Source organism: Dipodomys spectabilis, unplaced genomic scaffold, assembly GCF_019054845.1.
Source record: "Dipodomys spectabilis isolate Male_0828 unplaced genomic scaffold, ASM1905484v1 ptg000068l, whole genome shotgun sequence".
NCBI lineage: Eukaryota > Metazoa > Chordata > Mammalia > Rodentia > Heteromyidae > Dipodomys > Dipodomys spectabilis.
In genome coordinates this window covers 1,288,074-1,298,845 of record NW_024870745.1, presented here as the reverse complement: position 1 = coordinate 1,298,845, position 10,772 = coordinate 1,288,074, and the positions used below count along the sequence as shown (strand labels likewise).

Genomic DNA, 10,772 nt, shown 5'->3' with positions numbered 1-10,772 from the left:
CTACATATATTATAATGTAAGTAATTTGATGTTTTGACATATGAATTTAATTTTGGCAATTGAAGAAGTGAATACACATCACTCACAAAAATTTCTTTATGTGTATTGGTATTACTTTATTGTGAACTTCCTAAAAGCCAGCCATGGGAGCACATGTCCCTAATTCCATCACTTCTGTGACTGAGACAAGGCTTGAAAGGTCCAGACCATTTGGCACTTCATAGTGAGAACCTTTCTACAGAGAAGGGGAGAGAATAGCAAAAAGAGCAAATAAATCTTCCCACAGTTTTGTTACATATTATTTACACTTAGCCATTAAAACCACTATAATAGTATTTTTTTTATGACTTCTTACCTACTCTTTTTCTGTTCTGAGCTGTTTTGTTTATGGATCTCTAAGAAATCATATAAGAATCGCATAAGAAATCTATATAAATCATATAAGAAATCATAAAAAATAGTTTTGTTGGGATATTTAATCCAAAAGGAATAATTTCAGGAAAGTATTAAGCACATAAAATGTAATGCAGAGCTGGGAAGGTGGCCCAGTGGTAGAGCGCTTTGACGTGGATTTGTTCTCCTTAAGCAATTACTCCAGGAATAATAAACAGTGGAAGCTGAGTGATGTTCATTCAGGTATTTCTTTAGAAATTAAACCAATCTTCATTGGGTATAAAGATCACTTACAATGTCATTACCTACACCCTTTTCATTTAAAAATATTTATATTCTGTAGCAATGTCATTGTCGTTATATATTATTGAAAATAAGAGAACCCATGGGACCTATGTTTCTTTGGAGTTGGCTTACTTCACTTAATAAATTTTTTCCAAATCTTTCCATTTCCTAACAAATTGGGCAATGTCATTCTTTCTGATGGAGGTATAGAATGCAATTGTATATATAAATACCACATTTTCTTGATCCATTCATCTACTGAGGAGCATCTGGGTTGGTTCCATATCTTAGCTATGGTAAATAATGCTGCAATAAACATAGTTGTGCTGGTAGTTTTAGTATGGTCTTGTTTGTGATCCTTTGGGTAAATGAACAAAAGTGGGATTGCTGGGTCATAGGGGAGCTTTATGTGGAGTCGTTTCAGGAAACTCCATACTTCTTTCCAAAGTGGTTGAAGAAGTTTACACTCCCACCAAGAATGCAGTAGGGTTCCCTTGTGGCCCCATCCCCTTCAGCATTTGTTGTTGTAAAAATATGGATTGCTTCACGAATTTGAAAGTCATCCATGTGTATGGGCCATGCTAATCTTTTTTGTATCATACCGATGTTAGTGTATGGGCTGCCGGATTAAGCACAGAACATTTTTTATATAGAAAGTGTAATTGATTTTCTTAAACTAGACAATTCCACAAAAAAGTAAGTTCAAAAGAATTTTCATGAAATTTTAGAATCATGCATTTCTTACACAAGCACATATTTTTGATGTTGGCATAATTTGTGGAGGGGAAGGGAAAAATGTTTAAATAGGGATACAGGTAGACCCATTGCAACGATGAAAGGAACTTCACAACTTTGGCACCTCTACTACTGCCATACTTGCAGATTGTAATTTGATTGCTTATTTTGAGGTAGCATCACAATGCCTGGGCCTGCTTGGACTGTGGTCATCCTAACACAATCAAAATACATTGCACCCAGCAAATAGTTAGAGTTTCCTGAAACTTCCTTTTTTTTTTTTTGTCTGGGCTTGCCTGGAACTGAAATTCTCTAATCTCTGTTTTCTAAGTAGATACTATTACAGGTTTGAGTCACTTTATCCAGTAAAAGTATACAATTTCAAGATATCTTGATATTACCTATATTTGTGCTTAACATATATAGCTAACCTTAATTTTCTCCCTCTTTTGTTTAATACTCTGAGTTGAAAACATTGACTTTCTTGCTATACATGGCTTTGTTTTGGGTGGAATCCCATCACAATCGAAAAAATCTCCCAAAAGTTTATGTCAAATCATGGAAAAGAAGGCTGCAGGTTGGGAAAAAAAAAAAAACACTGATCCTTAACTTATATTTGCAGTATATTTATAGTGTTAGTCAATACTTTCTGAAGTATGAGAAGAGAAGGAAGACAGAAATGTGAAAGATGTCAGGTCTCTGCGGAATTTCTGTAGTTGTCACTTCATGTTATATTCTTCCTTAAAAATTGCTTTATTAAAACCCTCTGAGTGGATATTGGTTGGGCTGTTTGGTAACCTTACCCAAGAAATGACGCTGATTTTAGAAGGCTGATGATTTGGTAAATAAAGGAATAATGAGAATGAGCACTGATATTGTCACAGAATGAGCCGACAAGGTTCATTGCTGAACAGCAAAAGAAAGCAGTTTCAAGTCCGATGATGCACATTGGAACATATATAGATAGATACATATATGTATACGTATACAAACACACGTGAAAAAGTATATATCCAGTAGAATATAGAGAGAAAGTTGGTGTGACAAGTATTAAACTATATCAAACTGGTTGCAGGAAAGGTCCAGTAAAATATCAATAGTTTAGCATAGATTTGTAAAGGATGAAAATTCTTTCCTCATTTTATACTTTACAAATATCTTTAGTACATTTTAAGTTTTTTTTATATTGTAGTTGGAACATCTATATAATGCTGAGAATTGGAATTACATAAAGTATGCAATATGAATAGGCCAGCCAGTATAGGAAAGTTCATGAGATTCTTATTTCCAATTAACCACCAGGAGAAATGGAGTTCCAGTTCAGATTTTATGTAGAGCACTGGCCTTGAACACAAAAGCACCAGTCAGGCTGTGAGTTTAAGCCCTAGGATCTACAGAAACAAAAACACAAAATATAACTTGGAGTTAGATATTTTATAATGAAGCATTTTTATATACTCTACATTGTTAGAAAGACTAGATTTCTGTGATGTCTTTATAACCTATCATAATAAGTGATATTGTCCATTTATTAAGCAGAAAGGCTTACTCAGATTTATAAGTTTGAAGGTTTCAGTGTATGTTCAGTTGGTTTTATTGCTTTGGTGGCCTGTGACAAGACAATGTCAAGGTGAGGAGTATGTCAAAAAGAAATGTTTTTGATCTAGAATGATTAAAAGAGAAAAGAAAGTAGATGAGTGTGCATGTTCTCAGAGGTTTCACTCTGAAGAACTTAATCTCCAGAAGAACTAAGCAGGTATTCTCCACAGTCTGGGAGGAAATGGAAAGTCATTTTTCTTTAACACATAGGTCTTTCTGGGGCATTCTAAATTCAAATGGCAACATCCTCACCAGTGATAACGAATTGTCCAGGGGGGGAAGCAAATAGATATTGCTATAAATTCCAATCAGATCTCAGCAGACTAAATATTTTATGGAATTCTTATTAAAATACTTTCTTGCAGACTGACTGCGTCTTCATACTACATATTTGTATATCTGTATGTATGTGTGGGTTTGAATAAACTAATATAGCAATGTGGCAAATTAAAGTATTAGTAAGGCCTTTCTCTTCTCATATCATGAAAGCCTGCCACAATTCTCAATCAAATCCCATTCAAGATTCAAATTTTAATGCTGTCCCAAAACTTCTGTATGCAAACCCAGGTACATTCACTTCATTTAAGACGGCAATGATATATGAAAATTTTAAGTCTTCCATGGAAAAAAATTGTATTAAGCGAAGTTAGCCAGGCCCAAAGAAACTTAGGTCCATTGTTTCCATTAATTGCAATAGCTAGTATATGTCTGAGTCATGCAAAAAGTCAGATAAGTTGATGTTAGGGAAATGAACCCTAATATATGTATTCAAATGTTTTTTTTTTCTTTTAGGTGATTGTTTCTAACACATTTATAAGATTATTTCTTTGTTGCTTTGTATGTCCCTCTCCCATGGTATAACCCCTGCTTTCACTGTATTTGAGGTTGGTAAAATTTGTGAAGGGGAAGGGAAAAAAGAAATGTTTAAATAGGGGTACAAGTGGATACATTCCAACAATGAGATGTACAAGTCGTTATATGGAAAAACGAACTTTACAACTTTGGTGGGGGCGGGGATGAGGATTGGGTAGAGGAGCAGGGGAGGGAGGATGGGAAGGGATGGGAAGAGTAAACAAATGAGGAGGCTACAGTGCTTGATAAGAAATGTACTCATTATCTTGCCCATGTAATTGTAACCCCTCTGTACAGTATTTTCACAAGAAAAAAAGAAAAATTTAAGTCTTCCAATTACGTTGTCACCAAGGAAACATGTACAATATTTCCTTAAAAAATATCTAGATTGTAGAACTTTAGCCAGAAAATTGAAGGAGTATACATTATAGGATTTAATTTAAATATTTAGTCACTGAAATGGATATTCTATATCCACAACTTAGAGCCCTTTCAAAATACATAATTGCAAACCTCATCTATTACCATCTTCCGTGAAGACAGTCCTTGCTGAAAACGAACCAGATGTGGTAAACCAATTAAAATGTACGCCATTGTCAAATGCTGTTGTTTTAAAGCATGGAAGTGATAGAACAATTAATGCCAGTGAACAGCTGGTTCTAAGGAGTATGGAAAGTGATTACTTTGGACTCTAGGTAGAAAAATCCACAGATGTTTCAGATTGTGCTTCGTTTTGGCATTTATGAGATATACTTTAAGAAGCACAATGAATGAAAGCATATTGTTTTATAAAGATTTTCTGACTGACAAACCAGGGAAAGAAAACTTATTGAAATATTTCAAATGAGAAGACAGACAATAGGGTGGGTAAGATGTGGTATGCAGCTTTAAATACAGACTGAAGCAAACCAAAGAATGGGAAAATTTTTTTCCTTAAAAGCTTTCTGGGTGTATTGTGCTATACATTATAATGATGAAATGATCATTTCTTTGGAAAAGTCATGAAAAAACATTGTCACCTGTTGAATTTCTTTATAAAGTGAATCTTAAATGACAAGAATGAAGAAATTTAAATATGTTAATAAAACATTATCAAGTATTACTTTAATTTTTGATTAAAAGTTAAAGCAAACCGGCAGACTACTAGTCCATTAACATTTATGTTTCCTGTCATATTTATTTTCCTTTTGTTCCTCTTTTTTGGGTGGTGATTTTTTTTTCAGAAAGGCAACCTAGTCTTAACCATTACCCACAAAATTTATGCTGTCATAGAATCAGAGTTTTTTTTTATTAAATTAAGACAATAGTAGGCTCATTTTATGCCAAACCAAAACATAAACACCAAAAACATTTTTCACTAAAAAACAGTTCATAAAAAATCATGAGGTGGAAAAGGCTCTGGAGGACAGGTCTAATCCAGGCGTGGGAGGAAAGGCTTAGGAAAACACCTGAACATGTGGCATCCCAATGCAGGGCAGCCGGTGCAAAATGCAAGTATCCCTTACATGGGGTGCCCTGGAGGTTCCAATCCTGGGTGTCCACCTCCTTTGTGCCCACAACCTGTAAATCCGGCCATTCCTCCTGGTCCTGTTCCCGGGTGTCCCTTTCCTCCAGGACCTCCCCAGGGGAACCCAGCTTTCCCTCCATGTGGGCCCTCTTAGCCTGTGCCACAGCCACAGTATCCAGGATACCAACCCTCAGGTCCTTACCCACCCCATGCCCACCACCTGCACCTGGCATGTGTCCTGTGAATCCCCTGGCTCCTGGCATAGGCCCACGAGCCCCAATGGACAAGAAAATACTGAAGAAAATGAAGAAAACACATAAAAAGATGCACAAACACCACAAGCATGGCAAGCATTCCTCCTTTTCCTCCTTCTCTTCCAGCAGAGACTCTGACTGAATTCAGGGCCTGGACCCTCCCCTCAAGTCTCACCAGTTTTGCTCTCATCAAGCTTCTGCTGTGGTGTTGTACTAGGGGGAAATTAGCGCTCTGATCCCCACCCCACCCTCATCTGAGCCTTACCCTGCTGTTCAGCCCTGACTGGCTAGGGAAATGGATAAAGTATTTCTGTGGGCTAGTAAAGACCATCTCCTTCCTGGTTGATCGATCTTTTGTTTTCTTTTTCTTTTTCTTTTTGGTTCGAGACTGGGACTCCAGCTCAGTACCTAATGCTTTTACTCATTGGCTGGCACTCTACCAATTGAGCCGTGCCTCCAATATCAAGAGCTGAAGACTTTAACAGAGGAGCAGTTTCTTGAAGATGGTGAAACCTCTGAGCTAAATGCTGAAGACAAGTTTAAATTCTGTAAAATGTGATTTTTTTCCTTCCATTTCCGTTTGTAATACGTGTGGTTGGTGGAAATTTCATTATGATAAAAAAAACCTGTATTTTTTTTTATAAAGGTAGCATACTAGGATCATTTAGAGCTAGATATATTCCCAGTAGGCCTCTTAATGATTTCATTAACTGCAAGGCTGCCTTGATTCAAAGCAAGAGTCCATTTGGTTGATGAGCTTTCTGGAAATGTAATCTCTACTCCTTAGCTCAACATGCTAGCTCAGGTCCTACTCTCATTTTCCAATTCTCAGTCCAAATAAAGCTATTTTTTTCTGGTCAAAAAAAATCATGAGGATTTGGGGGAAGATGGAGGAGGAGAAGCTGGGGGTAAACAAGCTCTTACATAGAAAGCAGTTTTAATGTTCCAGTGAATAGTCCTAGGCTAGAGAGTCACACCAAGTGTGCCATCACAGTACAGAGAGTTTGGCCAAAGAGGGAAAATCCAGGCAAGATAACAGATCTGAGCACTTGCCAGTAGCCACAGCTCAGGTGGCAGTAGGGACAGCGCCACTGGCTGTAGCCCCCATCCCTACAGAGAGAGTCCACGACAAAGGCCCCAGATGTGGCCGGTGAGCGGATTCTACTCAACACCAGCAAGAACTAACAAGGAGCAGATATCTTCATCCTGCAGATCACAGACCAGAGACGACGCAGGAAACAACACTCTGGCATGAGTAGAATCCTGACATCCTCACTCCTTCTCAGGGAGCAGAGGAGGGAAGGCCACCCATCCCCCACTACCAGAGATCTCCATCTAAGATACTGACCTCCACAGGGCTGAACAGTTAGCTCCAACTCAGGCCTTGGAAGAAAACAAAAGAGTCATTTAGTAGGTCACAGGAAGTAGACATGTCTTGCCAGGCTCAGCTCCACCCAGGGGAATGTCACCCCACCCAGCCAGAAGAACCAGTGTCCTCAGAGGAGTGATTTCCTTCACAGGGTTAGCAGAGCCAGAGGCTGCCCCTCCCTACAGCAGCCTAGACAAACAATTGAAACTCAGTAAAAAAAAAAAAAAGACCCTGAGAATGGGTTCCATGAGTGTTTCAGGAGTTGCCCCACAGGGAAAAGCTACTGTTTGCTGAAAGGCCTCAACCCTACCTCATCACGGCATTTCCACACTGGAGGAAACAGCCATCTCCCTCTTTTGTGATACTCAAAGCAGTTCTCCCTTCCACCGAATAGCCTGGGAAGAGGATCACAAAATCCTGGGTAAAGCAGAGCATTTTTCTGCCAGCAGTAAAATAATTGACTTAAGAAACCAGTCAAGCAAAAGGAAAACCAAACACCACAAGCACACCAGAGACTCCACCAAGAGACTGGTTATGGACACAGAGGAGATACAGGGTCTTCCCATTCCCCCCACCCCCCACAAAAAAAAAACCCAAAAATCAAAGAAGTCTTTTTTTAACCATTTTTCAATTTTTATTTTTTAAAAAAGTGTTTGATGTTAATTTTTTTCTCATAATTTTTATTTTTGATGTGTGTGTGTGTGTGTTTAATCTCTTTTGACATTTTGGTCCTTTTTTATTGTTTTCATTTTTTTCTCTCTCTCTTTCTTTTTTGTTTGACTTAATTGCTGTTCAGCTCATCCCCAGATATATACCTGTGGTCAATTATTAGACCTTATCCCCCATTGTGTACATACTTACTCCTGAAATTTATTACTCGATTCAAAACATCTTAGGCTTAATTTCTTTAATAGCAGTATTATCTCTTTATACCAATATAATTTTCAATTAACTAATTTTAGTTTTCTTTTATTTTTTAGTTTTTCATGTTTCCTTTCTATTTCTCCTCTCATCTCATCCTATCCTTATCTTCTCTCAATATCATTTTTTAAACTTACATAATTTTTAAGTGTTTCACTTCTTAGATTTAAATTTTTGTTTATCCATTTTTTCTTTATTTTTAAAAAATCTCTCTCCTTTCATTCTGTCCAATCCATTTCCCTCTCAGAGATTAGGACTTGGTTAAATTCACTCTTCTTTTACCTTTCCACATCCCTCTAATCCTATTTTCTTCCACAATTTTCCCTAAACCTAATAATTTCTGGTGTGTCAAGTTCTTTTTGCTTTTATTACCCCATTAGTCCATGGTTATTTGAAGATGAATAGGTTGTATCTGATGAAGTAGATTGTATCTGCAGTCATTTTGACTGTGCAACTACAGGATTCTGGTTGATGCTTGCCTTAAAATAGTGGTCTAGCACAAAATTGGTTTTACTTTCATACCAAATGGGCAGAACAAGCAGGAAAACACAAGGAAAATGACAAGTCCAGGTATATGAATTCCGACTCATGATAATCAGGTGACAGAATACTTAATGAATAATCCAGAAGAGAGTTCCCAAAAAGCTCTACAAGCACTACTGGTATACATGGTGAATGAATACATTGAAAACTTGTAAAGGACTCATTGTGAGCATGATAGAGAGTGAGAGGGGGCAAAGCAAAGATTAATACAGGAATCTTGTGAGCATGAGGAAGCTACTCAAAGATTAATATAGGAATTGCACACTAGCAGGTTGAGAACAGTCAAAGAGAAATACAGAAATCGCATGAGAAGGCTGAGATCAGTCAAAGAGAAAGACAGGAATTGCATGATCGTGAGGAAGCTGTTCAAAGAGTAATACAGGAATTGCAAGAGAGGGATGAGAATACAGCAAGATCAATAAAGGCATTCATGGAATCCATGAACAGACAGCTGAATGAATTCAGGGAGACCACAAAGGGAATGCTCAATAGAGCGCAAGAAAAGTAATGGGAGCCCAAGGAAACCATAACGAATCAAGTAAGTGATTTGAGAAGAAACACTGACCACCAAATTAAGGAAGTAAAGTTTATACAAGACCTAAAACAAAATTCCAACGAACAATTTGAAGCCATCAACGCCAAACAATTAGAAGGAAAAGAAATAAAAACAAAGTAGAAAGTCTTGACAGTTGGTTAGACCATGCAGAAGATCGAATCTTGGGCATTGAAGACAGCCTAGATATTATAAAGAAAGAATGTATAACTATCCAAGACAAATCCAAGAAATATGATAGATCTATTCAAAATTTCGAAAGCACCATCAGAAGGCCTAATCTGAGGATAATGGGTGTAGAGGAGCACCTAGAGACAGAAGTTAATGGTTTAGGAAATTTATTTCACAGAATCGTAGCAGAGAACTTCCCAAACATGCAAAAAGATAGGCCTATTCAGATACAAGAAGCTTTTAGAACCACCAAACAAGACTTACAAAAGATACTTGAAGATGTCCTACACATAGAAAACCAACTAAACCACAATAAAGGCCAAGAAACAGGCTCCAAGGGAATAAAATTAGAACTTAACACCAAAAGCCACCAAAGAAAGTCCTCTAACACATGGAGGCTGAACAACACACTGTTGAATCACCAGTGGGTCATGGAAGAGATTAGAAAGGAAATGCAAATGTTCATAATATTCCACAACAATGAACACATAAATTACCAGCTCCTCTGGGACACAGGTAATGCAGTAGTCAGAGGCAATTTTATAACTCTGAGTTCATATATCAACAAATTAGAGAGATCTGAAACCAACAATTTAAAGAGACATCTGAACCTCATTGAAAAAGAGCAACCAAATAAACTCCAATCCAGTAGATTGAAAGAAATAATTAAAATTAAATCAGAATTAAACGAATTCGAATCCAAAAAAAAATCATAGAATCAACAAAACAAAGAGTTGGTTCTTCGAAAAAATTAACAAAAATTGACAGATGCTTAGCAAATCTTATCAGAAAAAGAAGAGCACACACGGAAATAAACAAACTCAGAAATGTGCATGGAAACATCACCACAGAAACAACCAAAAGCCAGAACATTAGAAGGGAATACTTCTCAAACCTTTATGCTAATAAGTTTGAGAACCTGGTAGAAATGGACATTTTACTAGCAAATATTGACATGCCAAAACTAAACCAGGATGAGTTTAATCAAATTAACAGGCCCATATCAAGCATTGAGATAGAAGCAGCAATAAGAGAACTCCCATCTAAGGACCAATGGATTTACAGCGGAATCCTACAAGGCCTTCAAAGCAGAGCTCACACCAATACTCCTCCAACGCTTCAATGACATTGAAAGAGAAAGCGCATAACGGGACTCATTCTATGAAGACATCATAACCCTCATCCCAAAACCAGGCAGGGACTCATCAAAGAAAGAGAACTAGAGGCCCACTTCTTTGATGAACATTGATGCAAAACTTCTCAACAAAATTTTGGCTAATCGACTTCAACAATTCATCCAAAAAATCATACACCACTATCAAACAGTATTCATTTCAGGGATGGAAAGCTGGTTCAATATACACAAATCAATTAATATAATTCATCACATCAACAGGAGCAAAGATAAGAACCACATGGTTATCTCAATAGATGTAGAAAAAAGCGTCTGACAAGTTCCAAAACCCCTTTATGATGAAGGCTCTGGAAAACTAAGGAATCCAGGGAACATTCCTCAATACAATAAAGGCTGTATATGACAAACCTTCAGCCAGCATTACACTTAATGGTAAAAAAAACTAAAGCCATTTC

At 37.2% G+C, this 10,772-nt stretch overlaps 1 non-coding gene and 1 pseudogene across 1 annotated transcript; one reads left to right on the top strand and one right to left on the bottom strand.

The window, feature by feature from the left end:
- Window positions 1–1,206: 1,206 nt before the first annotated feature.
- LOC122109105 lies at window positions 1,207–1,313 on the bottom strand. The gene has a single exon (XR_006147675.1). It is a non-coding gene; the product is annotated as a U6 spliceosomal RNA (small nuclear RNA).
- A 4,000-nt stretch (window positions 1,314–5,313) lies between these two features.
- On the top strand, window positions 5,314–5,767 carry LOC122109102 (annotated as a pseudogene).
- The last annotated feature ends 5,005 nt before the right edge of the window (window positions 5,768–10,772 follow it).